This window comes from Stegodyphus dumicola, chromosome 2 (genome assembly GCF_044657685.1).
Source record: "Stegodyphus dumicola isolate Sdum_Otavi_A_Nest chromosome 2, ASM4465768v1".
Taxonomy (NCBI): Eukaryota; Metazoa; Arthropoda; class Arachnida; order Araneae; family Eresidae; genus Stegodyphus; species Stegodyphus dumicola.
Window position 1 is genome coordinate 284020439 of NC_140769.1, and position 17592 is coordinate 284038030.

The 17592-nt window shown below is 31.5% G+C and overlaps 1 protein-coding gene across 3 annotated transcripts in view; it reads left to right on the forward strand.

Moving 5' to 3' along the window:
• The window catches only part of LOC118184492 (tumor protein p53-inducible protein 11-like), a 483444-nt gene that overhangs the window by 305397 nt on the left and 160455 nt on the right, over positions 1–17592 (forward strand). The window lies entirely within an intron of this gene.

Below are 17592 nucleotides of genomic sequence, written 5' to 3' on the forward strand. Positions count from 1 at the left end.
AAAACGTTTTACACCTTTTATGATGGTCTTTACTAGCCGAGATTATATCATGTGGGAACATAAAATTAAATATTGTTTATGTTTTTACCATAATGTTAATATTATTAGAAACGACTTAATTAAGGGAAGAAATTTTACCTTGTGTATATATAGTTTCCAAGTGCTTTGTGACATCGAATTTCATGGTGGAAATCTATATGTTCCACTTCAGTGGAATTACATATGAGTTATCATACGACAAATATAATGTGTACACTGCTAATATGTTACCAACTATCACACAATTAATGTGCAACAGTACTGGTTGACATCATAACTCAAGATCATCTGGAAACATAACCTCACTCCTTCTTGCATTTCAATTGCAAGAACTGAGATTGAAATGCAAGAAGGGATGAGGTTATGTTTACAATTACAAGAATTGAAATATAAGCTTGATGTGTGAGATTAACATATAAAATAAAACACCTCAAATTATCATTGTAAAATAATGAAATATTACAGATTTTTATATTCTATGTAATTTGTTAACAGAAATTTTTATAAAACGCAGTTTTAGTTAGATTTTGCTCAAGGTATGCCCTTTTGATAAGGTGTTATAAAAGAATATGCTATTGCATTTAAGGGCTATCCGAAAAATCCTCAAAAATGGGTCATTTGGGATTTTTGCATTTTAAAATTCTCCATATTTTTAGCTTTTAAAAAATACTATGCTTTTGTCTCTGTGAACATTTAGAACTGTAAATAATCTAGTTTTAATTTATCATCGAATGCTTTGATAAATGAGGATTTTTTACATAAAAATGCGTTTTTCTCCAAATGTTATTTTTTATACTAGTTGTACCTTTTCTCAAGAATTATTGCTCACATGTATGAAAATTTTTATGGCTTATCTATTATATTTCCTAATATTTATTGAAATGAGCTTCTTGTGACAAACTAAGAAAAAAAATTCAAGCAATTTTTTTATGAGAAAAGGGCTAAATTTTACTATGCCTAATACAATAATACTCTTTAAATTACTCAAAATTCAAGCTTTTGAAACGTTTTGAATTTCATCAATTTTTTTTGAATTGATGAAATAAATTCAATTTTTTGAATTTTCTCATTTAGGTATAATCAGACAGATGTACTTTAATTACAAAAAAAAAAAAAATTTGAAGCGTGTATATACTGCAGATTTTGAGAAAAGGTACATCGAAAATGGCTATTTTAACATTGTCGGTATAGAGAATTCCCACTCTTCTTAAAAGTGCGGTTTATAATTTATATATGTTTGGAATATAAAAACTGTATATTACAGTATGTATACACTGTATATTACAGTTTTACGAATTTTTTTTTTTTTTTTTTTTTTTTTGTGCGAAAAGTGCTAAATTTTACTATGCCTAATACAATATTATTCTATAAATGACTCTAAAATGCAAAATGTTTCAAAAGCTTATATCAGTATGAGAAAGATGAACTTTAATTACACAAAAAATTTGAAACGTGTATCTACAGTAGGTTTTGAGAAAAGGTACATCGAAACTGGCTAATTTAACATTGGCGGTATAGGAAGTTCCGACTTCTCTTAAAAGTGTGGTTTATAATTTATATATGTTTGAAACATAAAAACTGTATATTTAACACTTTGCTACCCTCAATAAATTACATATTTGAAAGGGAAGCTGCTTGGATTAAAGGGACTCATACACGTTAAACCCCTCATGATCTTCGAATATGTGACTGTTGCAAGAATTTGGATATTTTATTTATTTTAAAAGCAATTACTTCCAACGTTTTACAGCTGTCTACATACTATACCTGCTTTGGAAACTAGCAACCAGAAAGTTTGTGTTGCCCCAAATATTTTTGTAATTTAATCCTCTTTGTGACAAAATATTTCGCCATGTTTCCACCTTGCGCGCATGATATTTTAAAAATGGCTAATGGTACATACTTGAAATTGGATGGAATTCTTTATATGGGCATTATTTTCTAACTGAACTAACAATCTGATGAATATTTTAATATTGAAATATTTTATGGACGAAAACATTACAAATTTTTTTAATAAAATACATTTTATAAACTCCACTCAAAATAAAATAAAAATTTAACAGGAAATTTTTAGAATTTCAGGTTCACAGTAGTTTCCAAATGTTATAAAAAGCTATATATTAAATATGGAATTAAATTATGAAACATAATGTTTTAAACAGTGCGCGCAAGTTGGAAACATGACGAAAAATGTTGTCACAAAGCGGATTAAATTATAAAAATATTTGTCTTAACACAAACTTTCTGATTACTATTTCAGAAAGCAGCTATATTATGTACACAGCTGTAAAAAGTTGGTAGTAATTGCTTTTAAAATAAATAAGTTATCCCAAATCGTGCAACAGTCACCTATTCGAACATCTTATGCGTTTTAAGGTGTATGAGTCCCCTTAAGTTATGTGCCACGAAGCCCTTTTTTTTAAATACATAAAATTTTAATTAAACACACATGTTTTTGAGTAAGATGGGATATAAAACTATGAATTTAAATGGAATTTTATGGAACGTTTCATTAATTTTTCAAATATAAGCAATATTTAGTAAAACTTTAGTGAAAATTTTCATTTACGCCAGATCTCCTAAAATAAATTCTAATGAATATACTTCATTAATCCTTACACAGTATATAATTAACATACTTACCTGTGTTCTGTAGCAAAAGATTTGCAGTACTTAAAAAATTTTTTGAAATATTCAAAACTTGGTGCAAAAACTCAAAATTTAAACAAAAAAATCCTCTTTTCTTTCAAATACTGTCAATAAAATCAATAATTAAATACAAAGATGTCAGATTTTGCTACAGAACACAGATAAAGATGAACATTTTGGCAAAATTTCATTTCAATATTCTAAATACATTTTGAGAAATTAATGTAATCGCAATCAAAAGTAACGAAAAACACAATTTCTCAGAAAATGCATTTAAAGATTTAATACAGCACAAAAAATTTTGTAGTCACTTTAGACCTTTAAAACTCGCAGTATTTGTATGTTAGGCCCTCTTTTACTTCATTCTTAACTAATTTTGACTTTATTTATTTATTCTTAACTAATTTTAACTAATTTTGACTTTTAGCATTTTACTGGTTAAGTTTGCTACTTGTAGAGATTGGCGTTTCTATTTCTGAATTCGCTGTTTGTCTATTCCCATGTAGCTTTCAAGCATAATGGGATTAATTTCTATTTCTATATACCTGAAAATAGGTAAAAGTCCTAAATATCTCTAATTAAATAATAATACAGCAATATCTGCACCTAAAAGCAATGTTTTCAGTTGGACAAAAGTTTCTTTAGGTAAAAAACACCTCAAAAGGTTATTAAAATACTCATTATTGTTTTGAGTCTTTCCATGTAGGCATTTTATCAGCAAAGTGTCACACAGTGAAAGATGTGTTGTTTTTACAGCTTTTATATTGTTTAATAATTAGAAAATAGTTGTTTAAACTTATTGTTTACATTTTTACGACCATTTAAATGCCAACTTCCGGCATCCAAAAATTCACTTCCGGTTTACTTTTTATACTATAACTTTGCTTCTATTTATCGTAAACACAAAAATAATGCATTTTTGGAAACCTAAATATATGGCGTACAAAATGAATTAATAAAAAAAAATTTCGAAAATTTTCACCAAAACGACGAAATTAGGGTAGGCACATACCTTAAAAAGTACCATAATACACAAACTATATCGGAAAAGAGTTTTGTTTATTTTATTTATTCAAGTTTAAATGATATTTTTGTCTAGTAGTGTTTACATAGGTTTGTTACGCCAAAGGGCGTTAGCCCAGAAATGCTATTAATTTCATTTTGACAGTTTGCATCCATTCACTTTCTGCGTTATTCACTTTTCAAACTGTTGCCACCAAATATTAGAGCCGTGTATTATATTTAAAGAATAATGAACAGTCTGCATCAATGTATGTATGCTTCTCGTATTGTAATAAAACAACGGTACCTAGAGCCATCTAGTTTTGAGTAACGTAGTAATCCTCCAGCGAATATGGACATCTGGTATCCTTAATTTGAAATTTAAAATTTGTTTTATTACCCCTTTCATACTTTGTCAGACATTAAAGAATTTTTCATTAAAAAACTCAAGGATTTCAAAGCGAGGAATGGCAACACTGTATGAAAAAAAAAAAAAAAAACATTTTTATCTCCAGCTCGCGAGTCTGTGTCTCGGAAATTCTAAAGATAGGCCTGATTTTAAAATTACTTTGCTATATTGCTGTTGAATTGAATTTTATGGTTAAAGTGCGAAGAACATGATATTTAATAAATAAAGATAACACACAAACCTTTAACAAAACTCCCCTTTGGGCGAAATGTGTAATCTGAAAGCTTTCAGATTTTTTCTTTTATATTTTTACTTTATTAAATGTTCTAAAATTATTGAACCTCATGCTGCTCATTTTATATCTTTGTTGACGATCGTAGCTAACTTAATGAAAAATTCTGTTAATAGAATTGCAGGCAGTACAGTTTTGTGACATTTTTAGAATTGTCCGAAATTTTTCCTTTATTTTTTATATGCCATAAAATCCATTCCGACGATTTCTTCATTTCGCTTATAAGCAAACGGACCATATTTTTTCCCGGAGACTTATTTCTTCATTAAATTATATGTGTGATAAAATGTTTAATACGTAGAACCGAAGAACATTTAATGCATTTGATAATTTCCTTGAGAATGTTATTTTAGCTGATTAAAAGTTTATGACCCCGTGTAGGAGTGTTACGCTTTGTTTTTTATTATCTAAGTGTTGTTTCTTTTGTTTTTTACTTTTTTTTTCTCCATACATTTTTATGTGTTTTTCTTATCAGAGGCATTCGTTTTTCTCTTTAAAGAATGCATTTAGAATAATCTTTTAGATAGAATATGTGATAAGTTCTAGAATATATTATGTTCGTTAGTTTATCCAATTTCCATGTGGTATTATGGAAATACATGGCTGAAAGTTTGCTTTATTTATTGTTAATTTCACATTTTGCTATGGGATCTTCCAATTAGATGTATTTAACTCATTTATTTGGTTATTTGCTAGTCCAAGCATTTTTTAGCCCAAAGGGCATTAGCCCGGTAGGGCTATTAAATTCGTTTTGGCATTTTTCGTCGATTCATTATAAACGGCGAATCACTTTTTAAATTGTTGCCACCCAATATTAGAGTCCTGTATTATATTTAAAGAAATTAAGGAATGAATGTATGTATGTTTTTCTCATTGTGATAAAATGACGGTATCTAGAGTCATCCAATTTTTAATAACGGACGTCTCCACCCGAATATGGGCATCTGGATCCCAAATTTGGTCAGCGCAATTGAAAAACCATAAATATATACGTATGACGAAAATTCCCGGCGTAAAATATTTGCAAAGAAGAGCATTGTAAAGGATCAGTAACAACACAAAAGAGGAGAGAGAAAAACTGTTGTTGAAATAACAACTTTACGACGTGTACAAGGGTTTAACTCTTTCGCATCGAAGTCGCCCGTAACGCCCGTTCATTCAGGCCACGGCAAACCACCCCAACGCCTCGTTTATTTTCTACCTAGTTCTTTCTCCTCTACGTTAGTGTATGGCTCATTGGTTTCGCGAGTTGTTAAAACACATGTCAATCATTCTTTTGAAGCAAATAAAGGAGAAATACGGAAAGCTATTGACGTTCGCAGGTGCAATGACGTTCGCAGGTGCAATCCGGCCCTAAGGTGAAACTGCACACAATGAAAGAAACCGCAGAAAAACCTCCAAGAGCAGCAATGGGAAAAGGAAAACTATTCCAAGACAAATTCGTAAACACGGGCGTTTTCGATGTTTGTTGAAAACAGATTTGGTCGTCTCTCGATGCGAAAGAGTTAAGATAGAGTCATCTCCGTAGCTTTGCAGTTTCATGGCCACCGCGGTCTCCCGACCTTACTCTGATATATTTCTAGTTATGGGGTTATTTCGTCAGAACTGAAAGATGGCGTAAAACGTGAAGTTATACAGATTCCTTCTGCGATGTTAACGTTCTCATTCTTTTTAAGAATCTTCCGCATGCAGTGGGTTATCGTCTGCAAAGGTTGGCACGTTGGAAACTTGCAATTCCAATAAAAGTATTTTCCTTCTTCTCCTCCTGTGCTGTCATCGGTCCTCTGCAATGCTGTTCATTGCAAATATGTTTACGCTGGTAATTTTCGTCATACATGTATCGTACCAATGCCATTTACTGTTTGTCATTGCGCTGTGCAATTTGCGCAGGACAACGTGGGTTTCGCTACTTGAAAATTCCGAAATGTTTTCGCTGTAATCGAAACCGTCAGCTCTATCACAATTTCGAGCGCATACCTTCAATTAACATAATAAATGCTAATTAATAATTTCATAATAATGCTAATTAATATAAATAATTTCCTATGCCATCAATATTTTCTCTATAGCATCTATTACTTCTTTTATATTAAAAAAATAAGCTGTAGCTATATGTATATGTTTACATATATATGAAAGAATCGGAGTCGACGTCGGAGTCATTAAAATTCCAGGAGTCGGAGTCGGTCATTTTCCCTACCGCTTTCCCTACAGCTCTGATGTCATGTCAGAGAAAGTCCGATTTTTTGTCAAAATACGTGTGCTAGAACAATGCTATACATATTGTGCATTCGGGGCATGAAAAACGCAAATTAAATTTTGTCAGTCGGCATAGTAAAACGGTTGTTAAAGTACAACTTCCGTACTTGTTTTTGTGGTGTGTGTGTGTGCGGAGTACGTATTCCCATTGTTGTAATAATCTGATAAATGGAAGCAACTAATGCTGTATTTTAGAATTTCAAAAGCTAAAAGAGTTTTGAATGACTTATTTCCATAACCATTTTGTTCCGTGCCTAGCTATTCCATTAGTTTCATGTCTGTCTTAGAGTGCATTTAATGGAAAGCCATTTTAGTAAATGTCTCGTCAAAAACGTTTTAACCTGTCATCTCTGAACATAAACGAACACATGCTGACGTCATTAATGATGAAATTTGTAGAATCTACGTACATTTCGAATGCGGGGATCTGCTATTTGAGGAAAAAGAATGAAAGATAATTTTAAAGAGAGAGAAATAAAAATTTGCATAAATGATAACTGATGATTATGCGTTATTATTTTACAAACTGTCAGTATTATTTTACAAGACGTTCACATTTTTCCATAATCGTGATTATTAAAACAAAAGGTACGAGGTGATTCGTATTAAGTATAGTTTTTATCAAAAAATTCAACTTTTCCGCCATTGAATCGTGGTAAATATTTATTGTGTGGTATGGTACAGAAAATGCGCTGGAAAATTCCGGGGAAAGATGGAAGACACTTCAGAATGAGTTGTAAACACTGTAGGGTGCTATTGCACTACTGTAGGGTATCAAATCAAAAAACGAATGGAAATTGAAATAAAATATAAGTGTTACAGAGATTCGTTGATAAAATGTTAAGATAGAAACTATCAATTTTGTACAAATCTTTTGTTAAGTTGATTTTAAAAGATTGTTTTCTTTCTGTGGCTTAAATATTGTTGCGGTTTTCTTTTCTGACACCAATTGTTACGTTATTTTCTTCCTTCACGTTCGTACGGGGTTCATGTGGATTTGGATTGAATAATGACGACACTTGATGAAGTATCGAAACACACTTTATTTGCCAGTATTGTCAGGACAGCTCCAAAACACGTTTTACAATCGTCGATGAACTATTTTAAACACGCTGACACGATCAGTGACACAGCCTTCAGGTTGTCAGGCTATCACGGTGGAGATAGCTTCACTGCAAAGCACCAGAGTACAGCTCCCGACTCTGCTCGGCGGTTCTCGGAACTCCACGTACTCTCGAGACTCTCCACGCTACAACTCGCGATGCAGTCAACGACACGCAGAGCACGGCTCCCGACTCTTCGGTTCAGTCGTTTCCGGAGCTCAACACGCTTTCTCGACGATGCACTAACCGCGATACACTAAGAGACTCCTTCGGTGAACTCGCTGCCTGGCTGTCAACTCGATCTCGCACTCTCGAGGCACACTCACTCGCCCTCTCGACGAGGCACACACTCGATACTAATTCTCCGCGTACCAGCAGTGTTTATATTCGTAGCTTTTGGCTGGTGTTTGAGAACATTCTGGGCTAAACCGGTAAGAATTCATTCCAGGAAGTTCTCCATCCGTCCATGGCATATCGCCAATTTTGTCGCCAAATGGGCGATTTCTCGCCAAATATGGCAACCCTGCCATCCCTTGCCATTTTATGGCAACCCTAAAACTGCTTTGAGGGAAAGCTGTCTTACCGCAGCTGTACATTTCGTAGCAATATTATTATCGCTACAGTCATAAGATTCTAAGCATCATCGGAGCATTTACTCTGCAGATTAATGTTTCAGTTACAGTCAAGGGGACCACATTTAATATATAGTGTTTTACTTCGTAGTCTAGGTCGTATCAGGTATTTACTTCCTAGTCTAGGTATTTTACTTCCTAGTACAAAGTAAAGGAAGTATTATAATCACGAAAAATTCCGGGTACCATATTTCAACGAAAATATCCATTTTGGGCGTGACATCTGTACGTAAGTATTCCTTTTAATAATTTTATTTGTAAAATAAAGAAATTAATTTTTTATTCTGCAAATAAAATTTAGTATAGTCTCTTCCTTGTTGAAGAGACGAAAACCAAATCTAGTAATTGTTATTTTAAAATCGTAATACAGAGGCTGTTCACACATTTTTTAGACGAAGTATATTGTATTCACAAAACTAAATTACATAAAATTCTTGTGTTTTAAATGTTCTAGTTGACATCCCTTATTCTGAACTATCTTTCGACAACGCAATTTCCAGGATAATAATGCCTTTTAAAGTGGCAGAAGAGATATTCTATCCCATTCCTCTCGAACAGCTTTCCAGAGTCCTGTTAGGGTTTTGGGACAACGTTTGGATAATGCAGTTTTTAAAAGTCCGAAAGCACAAAAATCTAGAGGTGACATATCGGGAGATTGAGTAGGGATATCAGTGAAGGGTTATGGCTTTGATACCAGTTTTTGTTCCATTTCTTTTAGGAAATTGAGGTGGGATTTTGTTGTGACTGCTAGCTTTGTCCTGATGGAGTCTCACAGATGGATGGCACTGGGAGTAAAGCGATGGTATTTCATTCAGAAAAATTGGCAATCAGATATGTTCCTGATAGTATTTGCAGTTAATCTTGACATTTTTTTGCACTCGCTTTATTTTTAACTTGCCATTATAAGAAACACCAGCAACCATCATGAATCCCTTAAAACATTCTTTCGATTCTTTGAACCACGTACTTAAATTTTTTTCTCCCCTTTTTTGCTAATAAATGGCTCTTTTTTGTTACAATCATTTAAATGCACCCATGCTTCATCTATTGTGACAATTGTTTTCCATTTTTCTTTGGATAAATGTTTCTAATATAGAATTCTGCAGCGTGTCCTGCGTTGAGCGATATGCTTTGGAGGAAGACGATGCACATTGCGTTTTTTCGCTTTCGTAAGATTTAAATCTACGTTTATCATTTTGTTTACAGTGGACAACGAGCATTTTAATGATTTTGAAACTGTCCTTTGACTAGAGAGATTTTCTTTTAACATTAAACAACCGACCTCTGCAATAGTAGAAGATGTCCGTTTTTTCCTGGGATACTTGTTTGGAATTTTTGTCCCACTTGAGGCTCCAATTTGACGTTTGTTTCCTTTCTTGTTGATGATATTACCTATCGACGCTTTAGATATCACAAAACCATGACTCTCACATCGTTTTTGGATAACGGAGTATGCATATTTCTCTTCGGAAAGAGCGTCAATGTAGCCTTCGAACCACTACTTTGTTAAATTCGCCATTTTGAATAAAAACAAAACTTTCACGCCACAGACGATAATTTTGACTTTTAGAAACATAGTACAATTGAAATTACTTTCTTTTGCAGCAAATGATGTTTTATAACCGCTTATCAAATTCGTCTAAAAATGTGCGAAGAACCTCTGCCTTGGAAATATTTCGGGTATTTCGTGAATACTTCAAATGGTGTAAATACCTTTTAATAATTCTACATTTAATATTCTAATTTTCACACTGAGCTAAATCATTTTTTATCAGATAATTTACTTGTATACTTTCTAATTTGACAGAATCAATGCTTTTTCTGATACCAAAGGATGGAAATAAATTTAACTACAGCATTTACCATTCTCGGATAAAAATAACGGAAGGCTTTCTTTTTTTAATTGAATGAAATTTTATTAGCGACTTAATTTTCCGTTTAGAAAAGCAATTGCTAATGATTTTCTGTGATACAGCCGAGCGTAGAAGGGAGAATTAACTAAAGAAAAATACATGAAAGAGTAATTCGAAACGGAACCCGAATTAGATTACTAAATCTCATTACCTTAATTGAATAGTGAGGTTAACGCAGAAAAGAAAGAAATGCAAACCTTTAAGACCAATTTCAGAAATAAAAGAACCTAAAGGGAGAGTTCCTTAACGTAGGATAAATGCTGGGCAGAAAAATAAAAACAAATGTTATAATATTATTTTTACTTATAGCGTAAAAAGTAAAAAGGTAGTTCCTCAATTTAAAGTACGCCTTGCATAGAAGAGAGGGACATTCATTATAAACGGCGAATAACTTTTTAAATTGTTGCCACCAAATGTTATCGTCTTGTATTATATTTAAAGAAACTAAATAATGAAAAATTTGTATGAATGTTTCTCGCATTGTGAAAAAATAACGGTACTTAGAACCCATCCAATTTTGAATAACGTAATCCTCCAAACGAACACGGGGACTCGGAAGCTCGAATTTGTTTTATTACCTATTTCAAATTTTGCAAAACTTTAACCAATTTTTGATTAACAAACTCAACGATTTCAAAGCGAGCAATGGCAGCGTTGTACGGAAAAAAAAAAAAAAAAAAAGCATTTTTATCTCCAGAGCGAGACCGTGTACCGAAAATTTTAAAGATGTGCTGTTTTTAAATATTTTGTGAAATTGCTTTTAAACTGAATTTTATGTGGTTTAAGTGCGAAGTAAAATGATATTTTTACTTGAATGGTATTATTAGTATTTTTAATGATATTTAATAAATAAATGTATTACACAAAAGGTTAAAAAATGCTCTTTCGGGCGTAATATAAAATCTGAATGCGTTCAGATTTTCTTCTCCTTTTTAGCGCAAAGGGCGTTGGCCCACAAGGGCTATTCACTTCGTTTTGGCTATTTGTGTCGATTCACTTTTTGCGTTGATTTACTTTTCAGACTGTTACCACCAAATATTACAGTCCTGTATTATATTTAAAGAAATTAAATAATGAAGAATCTGCATAAATGTATGTATGTTTCTCGCATTGTCATACAGCAACGGTACCTAGAGCCCTCCAATTTCGAATAACGTAATCCTCCACCGAATATGGGCATCTGGATGACCTGATTTGGAATTTGATTTATTATCTATTTCACATTTTGTCACACATTAAGGAATTTTTTTTAACAAACTCAACGATTTCAAAGACGGCAATAGCAACACTTTATGGGGAAAAAATCATTTATCTCCAGCGCGCGAGACTGTGTGTCGGAAATTCTAAAGATATGCTCATTTAAAAAATATTTTAGGATTTTACCGTTGAATTGAATTTCATGGTTTAAATGCGAAGACCATGATATTTAATAAATAAAGGTATCACAGGAAACGTTAAAAAAACGCCCCTTTGCACGTAATATAAAATCTGAAAGCTTTCAGATTATTATTATTATTTATTATTTATTTTTTTTTTTAAATTTTAGTCTTTTTACAATTATTCTTGAAAACTTCAAACTTTCAACTTCCTTTAAAATATTTATTTGTAAAAAAACACATATAATGTTTATCAGCTGATAAATTGGAACCAAGGTAACGCCCAAATGATGCTTTTTATTTGATGTTCTATTGCAACAGAAGCAGCGCGTTTAAGTTTGTGAAACTCAAACCACGGAAGTTCATTGCTTTGGAAAGCTAATTTTATCCATGGTTGCAAAGATAACTTATTACACAGAAAGCTGTTTTGAATAATCTTTCGCTTCCGCTTAAGGTTTAGAAATGTTTATGAAAATACTTTCTAAAACCTTTTTTTATTTCTCCATTTCCGCAGATGCTTTTCTTTTTCGATTCCTAACGCATGGAAAAATTACCTTAGCTGACTTGGCGAAAATTTCATGCTTAATTGGAAAGTTCCAATAAATAAAATTGCGTTTTCTGGGAACACGTTTAAAATGCATAACTATCTGTTTCGAAAACTAATTAGAAATTTCGTTTTGAATTTAAAAATGTGCTTGATATTGTAAATGGGATTTCCCAAATGAATAATAAAACATCTGTAAGAAAAACTTAATGATGGAGTCCAAAAACGGCACATTAAGAGAAGATTAACGTATACAGCACACTATAAGATAACGAAAAGATGAAAGGGTATTTTAAGGTAAAAGCCTTAAAATATAGCTTATAAGGTATATCTCCCACCTTCTTAGCTTGCCTTCGTGGTTTTATGGTCAGCTCACGCGTATTCGAGAGGTCCGAGGTTCGAGTCCCGGCGAAAGCATTGCTCATTTAAAAAAATACCATTAAATACGTGTAAAGTATTGTACGTGTTAAGGATATTATAGTAAATGCGACCAGTATAGTATATTAAATACGTGCATCAATACATATAAAGGATAGTATTTTTACTATGTATACGTAACAAGGGATTCACCTGTGTATACGTATAAATGATAGTATATTAAATACGTGCATCAATACGTATAAAGGATAATATGTATGCTATGTATAGGTATGACGAATATACGTGTGTATACGTGTAATGATAGTATATTAAATACGTGCATCTGTATGTATAAAGGATAGTACTATATTAACTAAGTACACGTATAATAGATATACTTGTGTATATGTATAAAGGATAGTATATTAAATATATGCACAGGATAGTATATTAACTGTGTATACGTATAAAAGATAGTATACTAATATGTGCGTCAATAGGCATAAAGGATAGTATATTAATTATGTATACGCATAACGGATATACGTGTGTATAGATGTAAAGAATAATATATTAAATACTTGTACAGGATAGTATATTAACTGTATATACGTATAAAGAATAGTATATTAAATACGTGCATTACCACTTGTAAAAGATATATTAACTGTGTATACGTGTAAAGGATAGTATGGTTGCGTGGGTTGGTAATAGGTTAAATGCACAAGTCCGATAAAAAGTTAATAAAATTTATTCTTATTTCAAGAAATATAACAAATCGCTCGATTTTTCCTCAAATATATTCGTACAATATCTTAATGTCACGCAATATAATCAGTCGCTATATTTATATATATGCTATATCAGTAGCTATATATATATGCTGTATGCAGTATAATCAGTAGCTATATATATGCTATATCAGTAGCTATATTTATATATATGCTGTATGCAATATAATCAGTAGCTATATTTATATATATGCTATATCATAGCTATATTTATATACATGCTATATCAGTAGCTATATTTATATATATGCTACATCAGTAGCTATATTTATATATATGTTATATCAGTAGCTATATTTATATATATGCTACATCAGTAGCTATATTTATATATATGCTACATCAGTAGCTATATTTATATATATGCTACATCAGTAGCTATATTTATATATATGCTACATCAGTAGCTATATTTATATATATGTTACATCAGTAGCTATATTTATATATATGTTACATCAGTAGCTATATTTATATATATGCTACATTAGTAGCTATATTTATATATATGCTACATCAGTAGCTATATTTATATATATGCTACATCAGTAGCTATATTTATATATATGCTACATCAGTAGCTATATTTATATATATGCTACATCAGTAGCTATATTTATATACATGCTATAGCTATATTTATATATATGCTACATCAGTAGCTATATTTATATATATGCTACATCAGAAGCTATATTTATATATATGTTATATCAGTAGCTATATTTATATATATATGCTATATCAGTAGCTATATTTATATCTATGCTATATCAGAAGCTATATATATATATATATATATATATATGTGCTGTATGCAATATAATCGGTAGCTATACTACAAAAACCATTAAATAGAACTCAACCCAAAGCGCATAGAAAGCTAATCCGATCTTATCCTGAATTCGCTACAGTCAACACAACAGTTGTCTAAACAATTGAGCTGAGATGTTTCTCTCCGGCTTTTATAGCTTTTTAAATCGGCCACGCGAGATAGTTCTAGCAATTTCGGGAAAACAAAAAGAATAGAATAACGGTTACATAGTAGTCAATTATATTTATTCCAATAAAATATCAATTACAGAAATAAACTTTTATTCAACATTAAACGCACGTGCTCTTGTATTTTTACTTTTTGGACGTAGCTTTCTCTTAAACGCCCTGCATTCCATGGGACAATAAAGCAATTTTAATTATAATTCTAATAAAATTATCTAACTAAATGAAAAATTCTTAACAGTATACATACATAGAAAATACATAGAAATAACTCATGTAGTAACGTTTACTCAATGTAATATAATTAAACAATATTACCTTAATTATAATTAAGGTAATATTGTTTAATTTTTAATTTTCTGTAATTAAGGAGAATAATATTTTCTACGAATAGACAGAAATGTCTTTGCCCATATTCGGGCAGCTCACGTTTTTTGAGGTGTAAACGAATCGTCTTTTACCTTACAAATATTTTATCTGATAATTTACGAACATTTTATCTCATAATTTTTATAAGATAAATCGCCTTAAGAGATTTTCGTGAGGAATTTTTCTTCCACTTTTTTTTAAATTTAATTTTTTGCTTCTCAAATAGAATTTGTTTTAAAATCAATAGCTGATTGATTTGAATTCATTTTTACTTTCTTGTACGAAGTAAAAAGGAAGTATTGTAATCGCGAAAAGTTTGAGGCAGCATATTTCAACGAAAATATCCATTTTGACCGCTATCGAATGCAATTGAACGATGTTTTGGCGAGCTATCTGCACGTAAGGACAGAATAAAAGACGCTTTTCCTCCAAAAAGAAAATAAAACTGCTTTAAAATGAATTCTGAGGAGAATTTTTCGTGGCGTCTGTACGAACGTATGTACGTACGTATCTCGCACAACTCAAAAACGAGTAGCATTGAAATTTTGTATATAGGACTGCTATAACATGTAAGATGTGCACCTCGTATTTTGGTTGCAATCCGCAGCACCAAACGTATATAAATATATATATATATATATATATATATATATCCACTATGTTACCCGGCTCAGTGATCTCAGTTTCTGTACTCTTACATGTTTGTAAATTGTACATTTTTTGCTTTAAAAATGATTGAATTGTGTTGTTCTTATCTTCCGGTTAAGGTTTTTATGTCTTTAGTAAATCTGTATGCAATATTTTTAGAATTATCACCAATTTTAAAGTTGTTTAAGTGCCGCTAAGCCTATTTTTTTTTTTTTTTTTTTTTTTTATGGTGACCATTGCTTGTTTACATTTGAAACAGCAGAGAAGTGGATTTGTTGCCAATCTAGAGAAACGTAGCTTCGCAACAACAAAGATAACGCCTTCATTCATTATTGCGAATTAACTCCTTTCTTGAATTTTTCAAGGAAATAAGTGTTTAGGATTTACGTAATTTTTAATAATTTAATTTTTAATAATTAGTGATGTAATTTTTTATAATTAGTAATTTTTAATACAGATATTTTGAGTTTTTTTGTATTTTTGCCTTCTCGCGAAGTGAGAACTGAATTAATGGAATGAGAAATACTCAGTCGTCTGTGAAAAACTGTCTATTTTTTGTTTTGTTTGCTTAATTTCTTTTATACATCATTCTAGCTTTATTATAGTATTTGAATATAACATGTGGCAACGATTAGATAATTCTTTAAATGATATAAATTTTGTGTATTCTGAGTTATAATATGATCGAAATATAATACTGTTAAGTGAACCTAGCGCCAGAGTCTCGCTATAAACAAATAGAGTGAATTTTAAAGAATGCATTTATTCTATTGCGGTTTATGCGCTGTCGGCGAAATAGTTGTAATTCAATCCAATAAACTTAAACGAAATGCAAGAAAAAATGCGTATAATTTAATATTTCGTACAAAGAAGTCATGTGGTGTGCACATCAGATTTTTTGAAGTGTGAAATGAAATTGGAATAAAAAAGTAATATCGTCTCACTATGTATTTTTATCTTGGGTCACGTGTGTTCCATAAAAAGTATTTCCAGAGAACTCTGTTATTTCTTATTGGGTTTATTTCGATTCTAATACTACAAATTTTTTTTATTTGTATGGATTGTTCCTGGCAAAATGCATGTGTACCTGTGAAAAAATCAGGATCATTTCCAAAAATCAAGGCTTATATTGAAGCTAAAAATGCCCCAAAATTTGGAGTTACTGCTAACATTCTTGGAAGATCTGGCCAGCTTAATAACTGTCCAATTGTATTTAATGGTATTTGTAATCATATTTCGAAAGCTTTAGAAACAAAATATACTTTTCTGAGTTTCAAGGAAATCTGCGGATAACAAAAAATTGTTTAAGAACAAACAATGTTGCATTGTTGGATTATTTTTATTAAAGCAACATTTGGTTGTCGCATAAAAAATTAATATTTCTTACCAGTAATATCAATTTCACATAGTAAATATAGAGCAAATAAATAAGACGGTTAAGAAAGAAAGGAATTAATAAACAGCACCAAGCGAGGACTAAGAGTTCTGTTTATTTTATCTTGCTTCGATATATGGCGACATTTATTGCTTCATATGTGTCTCCGATCCTTCTCTGTCTACTAAGCTGTCTGAAACTCTATCTCTTAATACCAGAAAATGTCCATACACTGCTGTTGCGAAGATCATCTTTGAGTTCCTGGGTTTCTACCGAATAGTTATCCAGCTATTTTTAGTTCCATGTACGAAGTAAAGGAGGTATTGTAATCACGAAAAGTTCCAGTTATCATACTCGTACTTCAACAAAAATATCCATTTTGACCGCTATCCAATGCAATTGAACCATGATTCTGCGTGACATCTGTACTTAAGGGCAGAATAATGGACCCTTTTTCCCCAAACGAATTATGAAACTAATTTAAAATGGATTCAGAAAAGTCAGGATTCAGAAAAGAATTTTCTGTATAGGACTGCTATAACTTGTAGTTGTGCACCTCCTCATTTGGTTGCAGTCGGTTGCACCGCTATCCAATGCAACTGAACCATGATTCTGCGTGACATCTGTACTTAAGGACAGAATAATGGACCCTTTTCCCCCAAACGAATTATGAAAATAATTTAAAATGGATTCAGAAAAGTTTGTTCTTTCGTGGCGTCTGTATGTACGTACGTATGTATGTATGTATGTATGTATCTCGCATAACTCAAAAACGAGTAGCCTCCGAACGTTGAAATTTTCTATATAGGACTGCTATAACATGTAGTTG